General features: G+C 40.8%; 1 pseudogene; it reads right to left on the bottom strand.

Annotated features, from left to right (window-relative positions):
- Positions 1–5853: 5853 nt before the first annotated feature.
- Positions 5854–6337, bottom strand: LOC149147075 (putative protein phosphatase 2C 59 pseudogene; annotated as a pseudogene).
- Between the last annotated feature and the right edge of the window lie 15941 nt (positions 6338–22278).

The raw sequence follows: 22278 nt of genomic DNA, 5'->3' as shown, positions 1-22278 counted from the left end.
ATACGCGACTTTTGATCATCAATCCCATGTGTATACGTGATCTGGTCAAGAGGAACCGGCGTATATGTATTTTTCTTCTATTCTGAGAGCTTGAACTGTGATCTGCCATCTGAGTTGCCATCAAGGACAACACCTGTGCCATAGTGCCAAACCTGTGTCATAATGCCAACACAATGACCATATCAAAAGGGTCTTTTTGCAGGTAGCCAAAACAGGTCTCAAATGGTGAACGATGCGTAGATGAGTGCATTGCTTAGTTGTAGGAATGTTGCACATATGGAAGATGCTCATCCCACAACTTAGGATGTTTCCCACAATATCCTTGCAACAAGTGTACCACGGTGCAATTGATAACCTCTGTTTGTCCGTTAGTCTGTGGATGGAATGTCATGCTTCTTTGCAACTTGGTGTCCATCATCTTCCACAATCTGGTCCAAAACCCTTCAAGAAAGTGAGAGTTCCGATCTGACACAATCAATGTGGGCAACCCAAAATGGACCCAAACATGTTGAAAGAAAAGATGAGCAGTCTACTCTGTAGTGATCTTATTTTTACAAGGCATTAAAATACACATCTTACTAAAACGGTCAACGATGACATACAAATAGTCATGACTTTTTCTAGACAAAGGCAAACCTCCTACAAAATCCATCGACACACTTTCCCATGGATGATTCGGAATAGGGAGTGATGTGTAGAGCTCGAGTTTTCTATTAGAGGGCTTTGAAACTGTTAATGTCAGTCTTTCTAGCCTTCCTCCAGTGATCAAATATGCTCTTACAAAGTGATTTTAAGGTTTCAAGGTCAAATTTTTCATTTCAGTAAGTCTTCAAGCAAAATTTGGTCACTAGGCATTAGGTCTAGGGTTTGCTTTTATTCCTGTCAAAGTTGTCCAAATGTCAGTTGTTGTTGGGAAAAGTATTTATTCAGAACGCCCCTATCCCACTCTAAGGTGTGATAGTGCCTTAGCAACAAACAACGAAAACTACTTGAGTATTCTTCTTTATGAAATGTAAATGAAGAGGAAGGATGTAACTAACCTGTGTCTTTTGCTAGTTTGTTAATCCACTCGTTCTCCTCTTTGTTCGCTTCCCGCTGCCTGCTCCCTCACTGGTCCAGCTTCACCAAGTTCCTGCAAGATCACAGAAGAGAGAAACTACACAAAAGACATAGATTTACATTCACAAAAAGCTTAGGATCAGATTAAGCTAAACATGCAAATATAACAAAACATCATTGATACACAGCATGTAGGAGAAACTCAAATAATTTTATTGATATGATAAGAAAGTCCAAGAGGAGATACAACCAAGTGAGTCCCGATCCAGCATCTACCTCCCAGCAAAGGAATCCCTTCCTCTCCTCCAACAAAGCATAAATCACCCAATGTACTAATCTCAATCTCAAACCAATAGCAATTCTCTGCAAAGTACAAAATTCCAGCCTCTGGATCTCTGGGATGAGGGATCCATATATAGATGTAAGTAGAGAGGATGAGTCAGCTTATGTTTTGACTTGTGGCTTCTCTCTGTCAGTTCTTGCTTCCACTTGGAGGTTGAGAGCCTCTTACTCATCACTGGTCGAATTCATTGAGGCAAGTGTCATTGGAGAAGATTTTGGAAGCTTCCAGTGTCTGTACACCTCGCGGAATGACACTGCCATTTGGCATTTCTCGCTCAGCGCACCCTGGTAGTGCATTTAGGTGTGTTGCAACGCACCTAGCTAGTGTACTGGGGTGCATTGCAACGCAGGCAGCTAGTAGAGCATCTGAATTGATCCTGAATTGACTAATTCTGAGTGGTTTTTGGTGGAGAACTTCTGGGAGAAGCTGTCATTGGTTGACCTTGTTCCTTTAGGGGCAGGAACAACACTTTTAGGGACTTTGGATCCCTTGGATTATGGACATTTCATGCTCAAAGCTGTAAGGCACAAAAATGTCTATAACATCGGTCCATGTCACCGTTCAGCTGAGTGTACCATCATTCAGAGGGTTTTCATTATCAATTCAAGTTCCACTGGGTCATTTTACACCTTTTTCATGCTTCAGTTGCGCCTAGGTAAGGTCATTTCCCTCTCCTAGGGTTTTGAAGGCAATTTCTCTTGGACGGTAAAATCATCAACAAAACTTGTATCCTGATATTCATCCACCTTCCCCTATCCTTAATGTACCTTATTAAACACTTCCCATCACTGAGATCCCCCAAATTCCTCATTTTTGCACAAACCCTAGTTTCTTGCTACAACCTGGCAATTTTCAAGGCTAGGCCTGTGTTTTTCCCTTTTACACCCCTTCCCCTCACTTAATTTATGAGATTAAACTTTTCCCTACTTCCTAACATCCCTCCCTACTTCCCAAAATTTCCTCAAGAATTTAGAAGCTCCCTATCCTCTTCATTTTGCTTCATTTCGCTTCATTTCGACAAATCTCTTATTCTACACATTCGGGTAGGTTTCACTCAAATGATGTTTCTGAGCAAGAAAAGATGAATTTGGGAAAACGGAGAGAGGTTTCTTTCCACAAAAGGCCAAGGAAGAAAAACCTCCTTCACTTCTTACACAGGTGTCATTGTTTTATAGAAATGTCAAAAATACAGTTACCTCGGGAGAATTGATGCACCTCTGAAGTGATCTTGGGAAAATCAATTTTTCTCCTATCTTGGTCATCCAAATGAGTTTCTTTATGAGTAAAATGATAACTAGACTCAAATACCTTTCCAACGAGTTATCCTGCACCCAATTTGGACACCGGGAAGGCTTCCAAACGTCTCCTGCAAAACGTGCTACGCACAGGCTCTATGCGCCGCGCCTCAAACCCAATGCGCCGTGCCTTCCCTATGCACCGCGCCAGTGTATTTTTGCATTGAGAAATGCAGCCCAATGCGCCACACCTTCCCTATGTGCCGCGCCAGTTGCCCAATGCACCGCGCCACCAAAAACTTCAAAAACTTGATCCAAGTCGCCCTAATCTCATGGATCATCACTTGTACAGGTAAGTAGGGCTTCCATCATTGCTTTTCATCCAAGTTTGGTGCCATGTCATGGTGGTTTATGGCTGCTAATGGTTGCAACAAAAACTCTCAAACCCTACCTCTAAAATTCCTCAAGCCAATTGTTGTTAGGGTTGCAAATCCATTGTTTTGGTACCAAGGTTCCCCCTCCATTCCATTTTTCCCTTCTTTCCATCATTCCCTTCTCCCTTATTCCATTTTTCCTTAATCTCATTCTTCCCTATCCTAAAAAATTACTAAACTCCTATTCCCAATTCCCTACCACACATTTCCAAATGTAAAAACCCCAAACCCTAACCCTATACAAAAATTCCTAACCCTATACATAAACACCCAAACCCTCCCATATCTCCTTAACTAAACCATACCTTAACAATCCCTAATCCCTCATTGTTTCCACCCTCCACAGTCCCACATATCACTCTTTCCCTTGGTAGCACAAGACAAGACACAAATCAATGATTTTAGGCAACTGCAGCAAAGACTTGTTTTCAGAAGGCAGGCAAAGAAGAGAACGTAAACTGGGAATAAATGCTTCCATGTTTGGGCAACCATGTCTTCCAATGGAGTATAAATTGTTTTTTGAAAGGCAGGGGATAAAACCTGTGGCAGACTTTGCCCTGAAGGCAAGTAATTTTGATGGATGGAAGGAGTTTAAGAGGAACATATTCTGGTTAATTGTCATTGGAGGTGGCTTGATGCTTGTCCACATATTGATTCTTTTACTTCTGCAATTGAGAAAGTGGATATGGCAAACAGATAGGCCCAAATCTGGTGCTCTGGTGATACCAAGATTTGAGATGTTTTTGTTGATACTTGCACTGCCATGTATGTGCCAGGCAGCTACATTTCTCATAAAAGATGGATCAATTGCTGCAATAATTATTGGTGCCCTGCTGCTAGGTATCCCCACAGCTATTCTGTTGTCAGCATTGGTTGTCATTTCAGTTGCTATTATTATGGGTGTGTTTTTGCAATACAAGGAAGTTGATCAAGAAATTCAAAAAGATCATGGGTATCAAAACATAGTTAAAATGTTAATTGGACCCAACAAAAGAGCAGTATGGATCCTGAGGAGTAATTTGAGATCATCATTTATAATTAGATTTGGTCTGTTGTTTGAGGATTTGCGAGGACCATCTAAAGTCATGTTACCTCAGATAGAAAATGTAAGGGCTAAAAATGGCAGGGATAGAATATTAACTTCTAATGGTGGAGAGGATGCGGTTGTACCTATGCTTCAAAATCTTTTGGGATCCTCAGAATTTATTACACAGTCTTAGATTTAGCAAGAAGAATGGCACTAGGGATCATTGCTGGTGCTTATTGTACATCTGAATCTTCAAGGAAACAGATTTTAGTTGTATTTTCCATTACAACTTTCCAACTTTTATTTTTGGTTGTGGAAAGACCTTACATTAGTAGATGATTCCTATTGTTGGAGAAGGTCAACAAGGAGAAAAACTTATGGAGACACATGGCATTTCATTACATGGCGCGGAACCAGGTTTGCAAAGCGCGAATAAGGAATTTAAAGAGAAGGCATCAAAAAGGCAAAAGAGGAAAAAATAGCATGATCGACTCCAGATATTGGCCGATGCATCCCTGTCCCACCATTTCCCTTGATGAAGAAGATCCAGCCCAAATTTCAAGAAATTTGGAGCAATTTTTGACATTTTGAAATTTTTTGCACTAAAAAACAGGGTTTTTCTCCCTGTGCGTCGCGCCACGTGGCGCGCGCTTATGATAGGAAGCTCCAAATGGAAAAAAAATTATATTTTTGGATTTTTCATGAAAAAACATGACTGCTAGTGCATGGCCAAGAATTTTGGGCAAGTTTTGAGTCCTCAGGAGGTCAAAAACACTCAAAAAATGACCTCTCTGCCCCTAATTTCACACACGGGAAGTAGTCTTGGGAGATTGAGGTTTTGGAGAGGAAAATGGGCACCAAATTCAGATATTCCACTTGGGTTGGAAAGTAGACAGGCAGGGATTTCCAACAAGCACACTTGGGCTCAATTTGGACTTCAGGAAGTGCCTCAAAATCAGCTCCAAAGTGGCGCGATGCACACAGATTTTGGCGCGACGCACACAGATTTTGGCGCGACGCACAGAGAATTTTGGCCTGTTTTTCACTGTACAACTCAGTAATTCGCCCAGCTTTGACCAATTTTTCTTCTTGAATTTATTTTTGACTTTCCATGATGTAATTTGACAACCATGATGTTGACACCTAATCCTTTGCGATTGGGTGAATTTGTGAAAATAGTTGAATTAGGAATGTGAACAGTCATCAGAAGATGAACTGAGCAGTCACATCCTTTGTATATAACAATAGCTACCTAATGAAATAAATCGAATCAGTTTTCTGCCAAACTGGAGTTACTCCTGGCCTGACATGGTATCAGAGCCAGCTCCTTGTTTTAGCTCTTATGCTCCTGTAACTCCTCTGTCCACGCATCTGCCTCTGCCATAACCCATCTGTCCATAACACTCTCTGGCGCACCAGCGCTGCCTCTGTCCTTACATAATGCTCTCTGACATAGTATCTGTCCATAACGCTCTCTGACATAGTATCTGTCCATAACACTGATCTGACATAGTATCTGTCCATATTCCAAATTGTTGGCGGAATGGTCGCTGTAGTGGGTAACTGTTTCTGGAGCGTTTGACAGAGATTATTCTCCTCCTTCACGGAGAATTCCTCAGGCTCAGTCACCTCAATCCTACCCCATCGATCAACAGCAAGCCGCATTGATCTAGCTCAGTCATTTTTGTCTGCGGATCGATCCCATTTGTGTTGCATTTTTGATTTTGTGTTTCCCACAGACGGCGCCATGGGGAATTAAATCGAGCCTGTACCAGCCCACATAACAAATCCTCCAGCATCCTCAATTCGTTGACGCTCGTCAGTTTGATTTGGTTTATGATCCCGAGAAAGAGCAACAGCTTTTCCAGCCCTGCATATAACAGCTCTCGAATCCCCAACGTTTGCAACCAGCAATCGATCCCCTACAAGAACTGCAGTTGATGCAGTTGACCCCGCATCTCTGTGTTGACTATTTTCTGTATTGAGAAATTCCTTGTCTGTTTGTTTGTAAGCATCAGCTATTGCCAGCTTTGTATCACTAATAAATTTTGGGTGGCTTATCAAATTTGCAAAAAGTTTCTGTTTCACGTATTCGCGTGGTGGAAGTCCCCAAAGCCCCCGCCTCCACAGATCCTTTAACCTCCGCTACAATTGGAGGGTTCTCTATCGACACCGACGGGTTTTGATCAGAAGCCTCTAAAATCCGATCAGATTGTTGTGTTGACCGGAGCCAAGTCATATCGACGACCTCGGCCTCACTGTCAGACGAAGAGAAGGACGAGTCTTCACAACGGCTCTTACTTTTCCTCTGCTTTTCAGCTAATTTCAGAGCTATGGTTCTCTAATGTTCCATTTTCTTTGATCTGTTATGTAGCTCCAGAAAATGGGCCGCTGTTTCATATTGAAATTTAGTAAATGGGTTTTCTTTTGTCTTGTAAGAGTGCCGTAAATTGTGTTGTTGTAAGCAACTGAGAAAAGTACGTGCAGAAGTTTGCATTCTCTGGAGTCAATTAGAAAGGGAGCCTCTGTTTTTTAAGCAGCTGAAGCGTGGGGATCCAAGCAAGAAAACAATGTTTTCAATTGCTTATTTCTGCAGCTCGTTTGGTTGGAATGCACTGATACATTTTGAATAATTGAGTTGGGCACAATATCTGATAATTGACATTTTGAAAATTGGCATCGTTGGTTTTATATGAAAGAAAACAGTATTGTGAATGGAATTGAGAGTACAAATATGACTGTTCAATGCTGTGCTTTATGCTATTGGGGATATTTTTTGGACTTAATGCTGTGCAGATGAATATGAATTAATATTTGAGTTTGCTGGCTAGTCACATCAGAAGTATTTTTTTTCCCCTTGAGAATAAAAGTTTTGCAGCAGAAGTATTCTTTTCTATCAGAATTTTTTTTACAGAATGCATTCAATCATATCCATGGTAGGAATAGTTCTCACTGGCAAGGAGAACTATCCTGAATGGTCCCGGATGATAAAACACACCCTCATCTTCAATGAGTTGTGGAAAGGAGTGTGTGTCGGAGAAGGAGACAATGACCTAGTACAGCCTACCTCAGAGAAAGAACTCGTCATTTGGGAAAACAAGAACAGCAAAGCTTATGCATTAATCGTAGCATCTGTAAATGAAGAGGTGAGTCGCCATATTTCGTCATATTCAACTGCCTTTGAAGCCCTACAAAAGCTGAAAGAACTCTATGACTCACATTCTGCACTTGAAGTAGTCCAACTCATGATTAAACTCTTCACTCTTGAACTGCAAAATAATGATCCTCTTGCTCTTGCATCTGAAGTAAAGTCTATAATGCATGATATCAAATCCACTAAGGTTGAATTGGATATTCCTCTTATTGCTTTTCTCAAGGCACTTTATCCTACTTACTCCAACTATCTTGAGTCATTGCAAGAAAATGGAAATCTTAAAGATATAACCTTTGACTCTCTTGTGAAAAAGTTTGCTGAAAGAGAGAAAGCTTTCGGAAAGAAGACAGCCCCTGAATCTTCTGAAGAGACTGTGTGCCTTGCTCATAAAGAAAAGCATCCTGCTCAAGACTCTACAAGAGGAAGAGGTGGACGAAGAGGAAGAGGAAGTTATTTTAGAGGCAGGGGGGGCAGACATTCTCAAGGAGAAAAGGCAGATCTGCATTGCATTCGTTGCAAAAGAAATGGATCACATGATGCTTCTACATGCAAGCTACCATGGGACAAAATTTAGCAGAAAAGAAACCAATAGAAAGGTAAAACTGATGATACAGACAAAGGTAAAGCACCTGAATCCGCTCACTATATTGAGGCACAATGTAACATTGGAGTAAATGAAGATTTGTTTAATGCTTCACTTACTTCCTGGAAAAATGATTGGTTGCTTGATTCAGGAGTAACCTGTCACATGGCTCATAGAAAATATTTTTTTGAAGATTTCACTGACAATGTTGATGGAGCAGTATACTTTGCAGATCAGTCAAAAATCAAGCCATCAGGGCTTGGCACAATCAGGCTTAAACTGCCTGGTCTTCCAGACCTTCTTCTAGATCATGTTCTATATCTCCCACAGCTCAAGAGAAACTTGTTGTCCTTGGTTCACATCCGCCAGCAACGTAACTCCATTCATATGTTTGATGGCAAGCTTGAGGTAAGAAAAGCATCTGATCACTCACTTGTCATGAGGGGAATAGAAGAAGAAAGGCTTCTCAAACTGCAAGGAACATCTGCTCATGCACAACATTTCTCATATATTTCTCATCATGAAGAAGGTACACTTCCATGAATTTTATTATGGCATGCTAGATTTGGACATTTGAACTATGACAGTCTCCGCTTATTGAAGAAAAATGGTGTTGCTGGTTTGCCTACAATTCCTAGGAAACTTAAGCAATGTGATGCTTGCATTCTAGGAAAGCATAGCGAACAGTCTTTTCATGATTCACATTCAAGAGCACATAGGAAGCTTGAACTCATTCATTCAGATTTATGTGGTCCAATGCCTGTTCCTTCTGCAAATGGAAATAAATATATCATGACATTTATTGATGACTACACCAGAATGTGTTGGGTTTATTTATTGAAGAACAAATCTGACGCTTTTCAAACATTCAAGAATTTTCATAAATGGATTGAAAATGATGCACAATCTCATATTGGGTCTATTCGCACTGATAATGGAAAAGAATATACATCAAATGAATTTGAAAACTATATTCGCCAACATGGGATCAAACATCAAACAACTGTGCCTTATAATCCCCAACAGAATGGTGTAGCTGAAAGAATGAATAGAACAATCTTGAATATGGTACGATCCATGCTTTTCTTCAAAAATGTAAAGATAATGTTTTGGGCTGATGCAGTTCTATGTGCTGCATATATAAAGAATAGATGTCCATCTAATGCTATAAGAAATAAGACTCCTTATGAATTGTGGTATGGACATGTTCCTTCGGTAAAACATCTCAGGGTCTTTGGTTCCACCTGTTATGCTTTAATACCAAAAGTACATAGAAACAAACTTGGTGCTAGAAGTTGTAAGTGTATCTTCCTGGGGTATTCAAACACCTCCAAAGCATACCGCCTCTATGATGAAGTAAATAAAAAGTTTGTTGTATCGAGAGATGTAATTTTTCTTGAATCATCCAAATCTGACAATGTTATTGAGCGGCAACTTGATCGCTTGGATAGATTCGCAAAAACAAAATCATTTCAAGAATTTGATAATCAGATTCCACATCTTGAAGGGGGGATCCCTATTCTAGATCAACATGTGGAATATTCTTCTGAAGAACACTCTCCCTCGAATGAAACTCCAACAACGGATGATGCTTTAAGTGATGTAATTGATAGAATTGGGAGACTCAATCTTGATTCAGTCCCAACTCAATCTTGATTCAGTCCCAACTCAATCAACAGAGCAGCCTGGACCATCTCAGAAAGGTCCCCCAAAGTGGCTGACAAAGACACTTGAAAGTGTTCATCCCGATGAAATTGGAAAAACAAGAACCAGAAATTCAAACCGACAAAATGGAGGTGATGTAGATGACTCTAATTCACCTGTTGATATGGATGTTTCTTATGATTGTGAATTGAACTTGTCTACAGATTTTGAACCAACTTCCTTCAAAGAAGCTGCTTCTCATGATGAATGGAAAGAAGCGATGCAAAAGGAATATGATGCCCTCATAAAGAACGGCACTTGGAAGATGGTTGATCCTCCATTTAGAACCAAACCAATTGGCTGCAAGTGGGTCTACAAGAACAAGTACAAAGCTGACGGCTCACTTGACAAGCACAAAGCTAGGCTTGTGGAAAAAGGTTTTGCACAGAAGGAAGGGGTTGATTATGAGGAAACTTTTTCCCCCACAGAAAAATGGGCCACCATCCGGACACTCTTTGCACTAGCAGCTCAGAACGGTTGGAAAGTCCATCAAATGGACGTAAAAACTACCTTCTTGAATGGAGATCTAAAAGAGAATGTTTTTATGTCCCAACCTGAAGGATTTGCTGTGAAAGGACATGAACATAATGTATGCAAACTTGTGAAGTCCTTGTATGGCCTCAAACAAGCACCGCGAGCCTGGTATGAAAAACTAACTGAGCATCTTCTGAAACTCAATTTCAATCATTTTGATCTTGATGATGCAACTTTATTTGTCAAAAAAGTTGGAAAAACAGTTGTATATCTTGTGGTATATGTAGATGATCTTTTAATGACAGGGAACAATGAAAGCTACATTGCATCCATAAAGAAGGAATTGGGTAAAAGTTTTGAAATGACTGATTTGGGCTATGTTCATTACTATCTTGGCATTGAAGTAACCCAACATCCAAAATCCATATTTCTTTCTCAAAAGAAATACATTGGAGATTTGTTAAACAGATTTGGCATGACAGAGTGCAATCCTCTTTCTACTCCAATGGAACAAAACTTAAAGCTCACATCTATGGAAGGAAAGGAATTTGAGGATGCAACAAAGTATAGACAACTTGTAGGAAGTCTCATCTACCTCACTACTACCAGACCAGACATTTCATTTGTTGTTGGAATCCTCTCCAAGTTTATGCAAAAGCCTTGTGAGGGACATTGGTCTGCTGCAAAAAGAGTTCTAAGGTACTTGAAGGGAACTCAAGACCTTGGAATCAAGTATACATAGGTGGACGACTTCAGCTTGATTGGATACTCTGATTCAGACTTCGATGGAGACAAAGAAACTGGGGTATCTACTTCAGGATATGCTATGAGTCTTGGATCAGGAGCTGTCTCCTGGAGATCACGCAAACAATTAGTTCTAGAAGATTCCACAACAGAAGCAGAATACGTGGTAGCAGCTGAAGTAATGAAAGAAATTGTGTGGCTCAGGAAAATTCTTGAAGATTTGCAGGTAAAACAAGTACAATCAACTCCACTCATGATTGACAACACCTCTGCAATAAAGTTGGCCAAGAACCCAAAGTTCCATGATCATACAAAGCACATCAATACTAAATATCATCTGATCTGACATCATGTTGAGGCCAAAACAATCCATCTCCATCATTGTTCCACAAATGAGCAAATTGCAGACATCTTCACCAAAGCGCTTGGAAGAGAAAAGCTTGAAAGATTCAGAACGATGCTTGGACTCACCAACATCCCTTCAGATTAAGGGGGGGAATGTTGACACCTAATCCTCTGCGATTGGGTGAATTTGTGAAAATAGTTGAATTAGGAATGTGAACAGTCATCAGAAGATGAACTGAGCAGTCACATCCTTTGTATATAACAATAGCTACCTAATGAAATAAATCGAATCAGTTTTCTGCCAAACTGGAGTTACTCCTGGCCTGACACATGATGTAATATTGGCACATTTTTACTTGTTCTAGAAGATTCATTACCAAAAGGTGAAATGTGAGTGAATGAATCAGTTTCCTAGCATATAGGGGTAAGTTGTTTGACTACCTAGTTTTCAGTTCCTTGTTTAGAATTGGTTCAAAAAACTCCTAGAATGATGAGCTCGACCCCTAGAGGCAAGGAAATAGGTTTGGCTTGCCTATATCATGTAATTCCTAAGTCATTTTCAGGGTTGGACACTTGGGATTGCTTTGGCATATCATTGTACATTCTATCTCTGCATTTTTGGCTGAGGAAAGACCAGGGTTTTGCAGCACTGTTTGGGATCCATGTGGCTTTATGTTTTGATGGTGTGATTCTCTGAGTAATTGTAAGTTCATTAGTGTTATGTGTATCATTTTCCTCTCTTTTCTTCTGAATTTGAACAAATGAGTGATTAAGGTAGAATCCATTAACTGCTATGCTCTGCCTTTGAATTTGTTTAAATTTCCATGTTTTCATCTGTTTAAGGAGAATTCTTGAGACTCTCTTGCTCTCCTTAGCTCCTCACCAGTCTGATCTATCCATTTCACTCAATTTAAAGCATTAAAATGATTGCCTTCCTTTCCCCAATCAGAACTCTGCAGAAACTGTGCCTCATCCCCGAGCCCAATTTGCCTTTCCCTGTTTCCAACACAAAACCCTAAAAAACTCAAATCAAATCCTTTTCACTTAATACCTAGCCTAAAATCAGTTGCTAAATCAGTCATCTTCAGCCCCATTAATTATCTTTCACTGAGATTGACCCAGAGAGAGCCCTCTCCTGTCCTTGTAGGGCTAGCTACGAGGCTGAGTGTGGTTTGATGTGGACCTGGAACCTTGCCTTATCAGCCTGAGGCAAATCTAGGCTCTAACAAAAACATAACACATCACACACCCCTTTACATAGCGAGTCACAATGTTCTTCATATGAGGCCAAAAGCAAAATCTTTGTACATGACACAAAGTTTTTTCAATGCCAAAATGGCCAAACACAAGGGAAGTGTGGGCCTCCCAGATTACATGTACCCTTTCTCGTGTGGGTATGCAAAATTTTCCAAGGTGATACAACAGTTTCCCCTACAAGTGATAGTTGTCCACCCATGAATCATGGGTTAGTTTTGCATAAATCTCCTTAAAGTCATCATCGTTAGCATATTGTCCAGCATAACTTTCAAAAGATAACGAAGCATTATGTGAAATAACAGAAGCAGAAATAGGAGGGCGAGATAGCATATTGGCCACTTTGTTGCTAGTGCCCTTCTTATACTTTATTACCAAATGAAACTGCTACAGAAAACCGAATCACCTGAAATGACAAGATTGTTGCAACTTGGTCTGTGACTGAAGATACTGAAAGGGCTAATGATATGTATGGATGATGGTCTCCTTGCTGATCAGGTAGTGTTTCCACTTTTTCACACTCTGGACCAAGGCATATAATTCCTTGTCATAAGTGGGATAGTTTATCACAGCCTTAGAGAAATTCTCTGAATGGTAACATATCGACTTCTTTTGTTGCATCAGTACAGCTCCCATGGCATATCTAATGGCGTCTGTTTCGATCTCGAATGGCTGTTGGAGATCTGGTAAGGCCAAGACCGATGCGGTGCTGATATTTTATTTCAATGTTTCGAAGAACTTTGCTGCTTTCCTCCCCATTGAAAGACTTGTTTTACACTTGTCAATGCATGTAAAGGTGATGCAATAATAGAGAAATTGGTAATAAATCTCCTCCAATACTATACTGCACCCAAAATGCTATGAACCTCGGTTACACAAGTAGGTTTAGGCCAATTTACAATTGCTTCAACTTTAGAAGGATCAATTTTTAGCTAACCATGACCAACAATATGACCTAGGTAAACCTAAGAGGTTTTCCCAAACTCACACTTTGACAATTTTACATAGAATTTTTTGTTTTTCAATACATCAAACACTTTCTTCACATGACATACATGTTCATTCCAACTTTTACTAACTACTAGGATATCATCTAGATTTACAAGAACAAATTCATCAATGAAAGGCCTAAAGAGATCATTCATGACCCTCATGAAAGTGGCTGGAGCATTGCAAATTCTAAATGGCATCATGATCCATTCAAACAACCCCTGTTTGGTCTTGAAGGTGGTTTTCAACACATCCTACTCTGTAATTCGGAACTCGTGATAACCACTATGCAATTCCAATTTGGTGAAATAGATAGCATTCTTTAACTGATCTAATAAGTCATTAATGTGGGGAAGAGGGTAACGATTTTTCACCGTGATTTTGTTTAGTGCTCGGTAATCCATGCACATCCTCCATGTGCCATCTTTCTTTGGCACATTATAAACCAAATTTTTTTTAAAACAAATGTTTGGTTGGGTCAGGCCCGCCCACCATACCCATCTCCACCATGGCCGTTGCATTTAGTTGCATGTTGGTTGTGTTTTGGTTTGGGTCCATGCCCCAAGGGTCGGCCCACCAATTTATGATGTTTGTTATGAGCCCCGTTCCGTGGGACGGTTGTGGGGTGGTGGGGTCATGGCCGCCCACCCCCGTTTGCTGCGTTGTAACTGTTCCGTGGGTGGGGGAGGGGCCGGGAGCCATGGCCGGCCCCTCCATTGTTATGTGTTTGGTTGGGGTGGTGGGCTTGGTGGCCCGCCACCCCCTTTTTTTAATATTTTTTTGTTTAAATAAAACAACTTGCGCATTTTTGAAAATTTGGTTTTGGATAGGAGTCTTTTTAACGAGGCAAAAATTTTTCCTACAATCTGGCCGAAGTTGGCTGGAGTTGGCTGGATTCCATCCGATGGAAAAATTCCAAATTGTGCCTCCATTAATCCTACCCAGTCATCAAAAGTCAACCCAATTTTGACTACCTCTATCTCCTTCATCCAGACTCGGATTGGAGTGTCATTTGCACCGTTGGAATCAGGGCGACGAGTACTTCGATCTGATGTCAAGTTCATTGCCTTTCCACCACTTTGAATTTTGAGCTTTTTCCATGCCACTGTGTATGGAGATCCACCTGGATCATTCAGAGGCATGTAGCTGCCACATATCTTCTGAGAGATAAGATACCATAGCCTGAGCTATCTTATTTCCATTATGTTTGTAAGAATAGTTCAGTATTTTTCTATTAATGAAATGAAGTGTTTGTCTGTTGCATCTCTGTGTTTATGATTATATATGTAAGTTTTTGTGTTCCTACTTAAGTTCAGATCACATTAGGCCTTCGAATCCCACCTTCCATGTAATCTCGGGCCTTACACCCTAGAACTTTTAATGCATCACCTCTTTGATTTCTTCTGGGATCCCATTCACGGGACGACTCAACCTCTCCACATGGAATATATATTGATTCACAACATTTTCTAGTGGACCAATGTGTGTTTAGCCTCCACATCACCCCAGATCTAGTCATCCTAGAAATTTTCTTAGCGCACACTTTTTGTTTCTTCCAAGATTTAGTTCCCAGGTTAACATAAGGAGCCAAGATGATTACCAACTCACCTCTCACCAAATAAAATCATGCCAATTGTCACTCATGTACAACTGTCACATTTACATGGAAAATCAATTAGCACACCCAGAATTCCATTTTATGTACTCAACACCTTTTGTGAATTTTAACTCTTGCATGTGAAACTTAATGTTTTAACAATTGTATGTAGTTATATCAAATTGATGGGTTTTATTATGTGAATGACATTCTAAACCTTATTTTCATTGTAACAGTGCAATACTTTTGTGAGCCCTGCCAAAATTGTTGAGATGGTGAAAGCCAAGAAGAAGATGTCAGTCCAACCACCTACAGGGCCATTCCTAGAAGAAATTGACGAGAAGTTGCCCAACTCTCTCCTGTTTTCATATATTGTGTGCACGATCGCCTCTGTAATTTTTTCTGAGAATGCAATGTACCAACTTCTAGAGAAATCATTACCATAGGAAGATTACTTAAGAAATTTCTTAGCAATCTGTTCCGGCCTCAGAATTCTGCAGCCCGAAACATGGGGGATAACCACCCGGTCCAGACCTTAAGACAGATCCTTTTCTGTTTAAAGTGGCGGCTCCGACTGGAGATAATGGGACCAGTTTCCCAATGTGGGTTTTAAGATGACAGTGGGTGGTTCATGAGTGTTTTGCAATAGAATAATGATAATCTAAGTGACTTATTCTATGATGCAATTTCTCTAACTTAACTTATTCTAATATAAACCCAGGTGTTTTTGTATGGTATGCGATCTACAAAGATATCCGTTTAACATGTGATAATAAAGATTGAACACAATTAATGAAGATGATAATGTAAAAGATAATTCCTTTGACTAAATAGTTAGTCAAATAAATTTATAAAATATATCGCATGTTTAATGAGTTATATATGAAAGTCAAAACTTCAGTTATGGCATCATACAAAAGTGCAATTAATGCTTCACAGAAACAATAAATCTCACATATAATTCATGAAAATAAAGTTTTTCCACTAATTAAATGTAGACAGAATTATGCATACACGATAATAGTACCAAATGTATGAAGTCCTGCTCATTTGACAAATGACATAGACCAACTTCTTCCTTCAAATCAAATTGTCTCCCAAGAATACAGAAGTGCATCAACAAAGGAAAGTAGTCTAATATCTAAAAGAAAAGATCATGTTCCATCATTTCACCAAAGCATTCACAAACTTACAATAGTGCATTCTTTGCAAATGTTTTTGATAAAATTCTGGACCCTTCTCTAAATGCATGAGAAGGGTATAAATACTATTCTAGCTAAGTGTGCGAAAATAGATTATACAAAATTTGAGGAGGTTTCAAACAACTGTCCTCCTACATAGGTAACTGTTATCACCCCAAGAAACTCTCCTAGGTTGTATATCAGAGATGCTCGGGAACATTACAAACTCAACAAAAATGTTGTAAAATGGTGGATGAATGAAAGAAATGTTGCATATTCAAGCCAGATAACCACTTCTACTGTGCTTGACCCTAGACATGGGTGAACACCCCCAAACTACAAGGCTTTAGACCACCAATTACTCACAGTTTGAGGATAAGGTGATAATGGAGAAGACTAACCACACCAGCAGATGCACAGGATCCTGTGATGGCCGGATGCAACTAGTTAAAAGGTCTGTAAATCTGTTCTCTAATACACAGACAGGATGACAGCTCTCTGGCACTAAAAGTACAGAAACCTGCATACAAATTCAATGATACATGCTAAATCCTAACACAGAGGTGGGATGACAGCCCCTCTAATGCTAACATTAACAGCACATGAATAAATGCAAGACAAGCACAGCCTAGAACAAGAAGAAGAAGTGGACAGTGAGCAATTAACAGCAAAAGAAGCTTGCATTAGCTGAAAATGAAGACCAGACGCTGCAGGTATCGCAGCAGTTACAATCTCCAGAAGTTGAACCTTACAGCAAAATAACATTCATCCAACACTCATCAACCTATTACATTTGTCTTCTAGATATATATATAGGTTGGTTTACAAAATATCTCTGCTACTAAGCGTGGAGGTGTCAATAAATGATCACCAACCACATTTACATTTAGAAATGGGCGCTGATACAGTCTGCTGATTTTAATGGACAAAATTGGCCTTTTCTGATATTCTGAAGTCCTTCTCTAGCAGCTGGAATGAATTATGGATCAATTTCCATGCCTGATAAATTCTTTTCACTGCTCGAGGTCGTCCTGTTTGTCCTTCGGCCATGCTCTTCTTTAAATGCAGGTAGATGGAGATTTATTGTGCAGGGTTCTGAATTGCGGTCTCCTTCCTCCTTCGGAAGCACAAAACAGGTTAATTGAGAAACTACAGAATGGCGGAGGCATGGGCGAAAGGAGAAATATCAATCGTCAGATCGCGTGGATCGATGGCAGAGAATGCATCGCAGGGGTTATCGGGAGAACCGGGTGAACAGAATGCAAGTCGTCGGATCGCATGAACCAACAGTTAAGACTGCGCAGGAGAAGCTATCAGGAGGTACGATGAAGGGCGATCATGGACCATTGGATCGTGAGGATGAACGGCGGAGATTAGATCCTGGAGGCTATCGAGACCTAAACGATCGGAAGAACGAGGACCATCGGATCAGGACGCACCAGATCCGACGGTGATCGCTATCAGAAGGCGCGCACAGGTTAACGGCTGGGGAATCGTATGGGAGGCAGGGCGAATGGAGACACGTGGGCCATTGGATCGTTGTCGGGCAGATTCGACGGCTATCAGGCGGTGGAGTTGCTCGATGGTTAATGAGTGGGGGAATGGCGGTTTTCGCAGTCGGCGGTATTCCCCGCACCGCCTATCGGTGCTAGGTGGTTTCCGTAAATGGATAAGTGATGCAATCAAATGAAGACACGTGGCCGCCCAAAACCACTCCCTCGCGGGCTAACGCGCGCGCAAGTCGTGCGATCAGGGGGAGCGTCCACCGTCCGACGAATGATGGACGGTCAGATCACAGGGAAGATGCACGGCGATTAATGGGCAAGGGACTGTACCAAAAGGGCGGTAAGCGGTTTCCCCACATCTCTTTTGGGAGAAGGCGGTTTACGTACATGAAGGCGCGATCCAACAGGTTCGTGACGCGTGGCAACCCAAAACCACAGCCCCCGCGAGTTATCACATGCGCAGGTCACATGATCGGGGGATGCGTCAGTCGTCGAATCTGCGATGGATAGTCAAATCACAAGGAACGAGTGTGAAGTTTAACACGCAGGAAAAGGGACGAGAACTGTTGGATTGCGGCGATCAATGGTAAAGATTTAGCAGATGATGAGAGGTTAAAATAGTGCGGGTTCGTGGAGTAAACACCTGAGAGTTTAAAACAATGGGTTTATATGGGATTTAAAGAGATAAAAACAGAAATGAAGGGATTATGAGAACAATAAAAAGAATACAGGGGAAAGAAGAAATGGAGGTAGGGGGATTTATAAGGGAATAAGGCTTTATGTTGATTTTCGAGGTAAAGCAGGGATAGCAGGGTTCATGGAAGTGTAAAAGAAATGGAGGAAGAAGGAAGAAAAGACCGCTGCCAGCACTTGAATTTGCCTTTTAAGCAGTGAAGTTAACAGCAGAGCTAACATTGGCTCCTTCTGGGGATGAGATCCTCCCTGTGAGGTCTCAAGAACCTGTAGACCAATGCCTTCATACAAAACTTAGCTTTCAAAACATTGCCTAGTATCCATTGGACATGGAGTCAAACTGAGCATATACTAAAAACTGAACAAGAAACTACTTACAATCATTAAAACCTAAAAAACTTAAACTTCAAAAATTGCCCATTTGTTGAGCCACCAAAATTGATGTCTGTCATCCGGTTCATCATAGATCAGCAAGACAGGATTTATTTGATCCTCTACCTCAAACAATTTAGGACATTTGAGCTTGATGGGTAGAAATGGATCAACCTTCACTTCCCTTCTGTGTATTTTCCTCCTTGGATGTTTTTCATGGGAGAACTTGTACACCTACTGGATAACCATGAATGATGTGTATTTGTCTGTGTCTATTGCAGTCTGCACAAATAATATAAAAGATACACCAGTGTATTCTTGTGCAGGGGATACAGAAACATTATCTGCACCTAACTTTTTCTTTGAACAATCCTCATCCAAGGAAGAATCCCACAACTGTACATTTTCTTCCTCTGTCATCTGACAAGCTGCCTCTTCAGTCTGTGTAGAGGCCATCTGAGCAGGTATTAAATTATCAAGACTGAAATGATCAATTTCAGCCTTGAGCATTGAATTTTGTTCTACCTTAGTGTTCAAGGGGCAACTGTGAGGGATTGTTATTTGATCAGACAGAGAAACAAAAGATGATGGGGAGCTGTCCTCTCCCTTTTTAATCACTGGACTGGGGACAAAGGCAGGCTGAAAAATTGGTAGATCTGCATAGTCATATGAAGATGAGCTGGCTTCGGGCACAGATTCTTGGAGGAAGAAGGGAACTGCTGCTGGCTACCCCTGCTGGTCAACTTGTTGTTCTGAGGCTACAACAAATTTTTGAGCAGTGCCTTTGGATATTGCTTTCTCATATGCAGCCCTTGTTAGGAAAGGTGCACCTTCCAAAACATGGACCTCCTCCTCTTCATCAAGATGCTCTTCCTCCATGACTATATTTTTGCAAAGGGTCTTCACCCTTTGATCTTCGTTTGTATCTCTGTTTCTCTGCAAAATCTGCACATGTTCATGTGCTCCTCTATAAGGATTTGGAGTTGGAAGAGAAAAAGAAGAATGAGCTCCTAATTCATCAAAATGATGCTTAGCTTGTAATTTGGAAACTTCAGAGGTCAATAGCTCTATCATCCTAGCCAATTTATCTATCTCAGAATCATAGGATGAAGAGGATTCACCTCCCTGCCTTCTCCTTTCAGCATCACCTTCGAGACTCTCTGCAGCAATGATATTTACTTCTACTTCAAAGGCTACAGCTTGCATAACAGCCAAAGAAGTGCATCTTCTTTCTCTTAACAGCAGGCAGAACTGAGAATCAAAGGCATTAGAATAAGTAATCATGGCAGAAGTAGGGGTGGGTTTTATTTCAGCTAGCATTTTGCTATACATATGATTAAATATTTTGTTGAAATCGGACAGCAACTCACCATATTCTCTCTGCAAGTTCCCAAATTCATCATGATAAAAGAGCAAATATTTGTTATTTCCCCAGTGCTTTAAAAATACATCATCTAGAGCATTAATGTCTGCAATATACCTAGGGGTAAATTTCTAAACCATTTTCTAGCTTCCCCATCTAGGCTTTGAACAAAAACCCTCATCCATACATCCTCTTCATTGATATCCAGGTTATCAGAATAGCTATAAAAGGCTTCTGAATGCTCTTCTGCTGATACTCCTTCTACACCAGTAAACTTTGGCATAAATTATTGATAATCTCCTGCAGGCATGGCATTCAAAAGGGTAGGCAAGACTAAGGGTCCATACCTAACAACAACTATTCATTCTATCTTTGTGAGAGCTTGCTGACTTGCCATGGCTAGGGTGTATGAAAGGATACTGGTGGACTGAGTAGAATGAAGCAATGAAGAGAATAGGAGAACAGAGGACTATGATGGACAGCAAGGAATGTTTCTTTCAACTGAGATCTGAAAGGGAAATGAATGACTAAGGAGCTAAATGAATCTCTGAAGGTATTTCTACACTAACAGAGATACATGGAACCTTTAAGGCTTACCTGATCCTGGTGCTCCTTACTGCAATATTTTTTTATACTGAACGATCTTCTCAAGATCAGGCACTGATTCAGCTGGTGATTTCTGAAGATATCTCCAAACATGCCTCACCAACTGCACCAGAACTGCAATGTGGAGTCGCCAAAGGATGGTCTTCCACCAGTGGAGTCGTCAGATAGATGATTACAACCAAAAACTGTGTTCAAACCTTGTCTATCATCAAAGTTTGAAGCTATGTCATTCTCCCAGGGAAGCTGAGCTTCGATTCTCCTTTCCTCGGCAATGGCACCATTTAATGTTATCACCCCAAGAAACTCTCCTAGGTTGTATATCAGAGATGCTCAGGAACATTACAAACTCAACAAAAATGTTGGAAAATGGTGGATGAATGAAAGAAATGTTGCATATTCAAGCCAGATAACCACTTCTACTGTGCTTGACCCCAGACATGGGTGAACACCCCCAAACTACAAGGCTTTAGACCACCAATTACTCACAGTTTCAGGATAATGTGATAATGGAGAAGACTGACCACACCAGCAGATGCACAGGATCTTGTGATGGTCGGCTGCAACAAGTTAAAAGGTTTGTAAATCTGTTTTCTAATACACAGACAGGATGACAGCTCTCTGGCACTAAAAGAATAGAAACCTGCATACAAATTCAATGATACATGCTAAATCCTAACACAGAGGTGGGATGACAGCCCCTCTAATGCTAACATTAACAGCACATGAATAAACGCAAGACAGGCACAGCCTAGAACAAGAAGAAGAAGTGGATAGTGAGAAATTAACAACAAAATAAGCTTGCATTAGCTGAAAATGAAGACCAGATGTTGCAGGTATCACAGCAGTTACAATCTCCAGAAGTTGAACCTTACAGCAAAATAACACTCATCCAACACTCATCAACCTATTAAATTTGTCTTCTGGATATATATAGAGGTTGGTTTACAAAATATCTCTGCTACTAAGCGTGGAGGTGTCAATAAATGACCACCAACCACATTTACATTTAGAAATGGGCTCTAATACTGTCTGCTGATTTTAATGGAAAAAATCAGCCTTTTCTGATATTCTGAAGTCCTTCTCTGGCAGCTGGAATGAATTATGGATCAATTTCCATGCCTGATAAATGCTTTTCACTACTCGAGGTCGTCTTGTTTGTCCTTCAGCCATGCTCTTCTTTAAATGCAGGTAGTTGGAGCTTTATTGCGCAGGGTTTTGAATTGCGGTCTCCTTCCTCCTTCGAAAGCACAAAACAGGTTAACGGAGAAACTACAGAATGGCGGAGGCATGGGCGAAAGGACCAATATCAATCGTCAGATCGCGTGGATCAATGGCAAAGAATGCATTGCTAGGGCTATCAGGAGAACCAGGTGAATGGAACGTGAGATTTCGGATCGCATAAACCAACGGTTGAGACTGCGCAAGAGAAGCTATCAGGAGGTACGAGGATGGGCGATCATGGGCCATTGGATCGCGAGGATGAACGGTGGAGATTAGATCCTGGAGGCTATCAAGAGGTAAACAATCAGAAGAACGAGGACCGTCGGATCAGGATGCACCAGATCCGACGATGATCGCTATTGGAAGGCGCGCACAGGTTAACGGTCGGGGAATC

Source organism: Pinus tabuliformis, chromosome 9, assembly GCF_031772625.1.
Source record: "Pinus tabuliformis cultivar Carrire ecotype Pingquan chromosome 9, CPIR1, whole genome shotgun sequence".
Taxonomy (NCBI): Eukaryota; Viridiplantae; Streptophyta; class Pinopsida; order Pinales; family Pinaceae; genus Pinus; species Pinus tabuliformis.
Note: the sequence above shows the minus strand (reverse complement) of the source record. Positions and strands in the feature narration are given on the sequence as shown.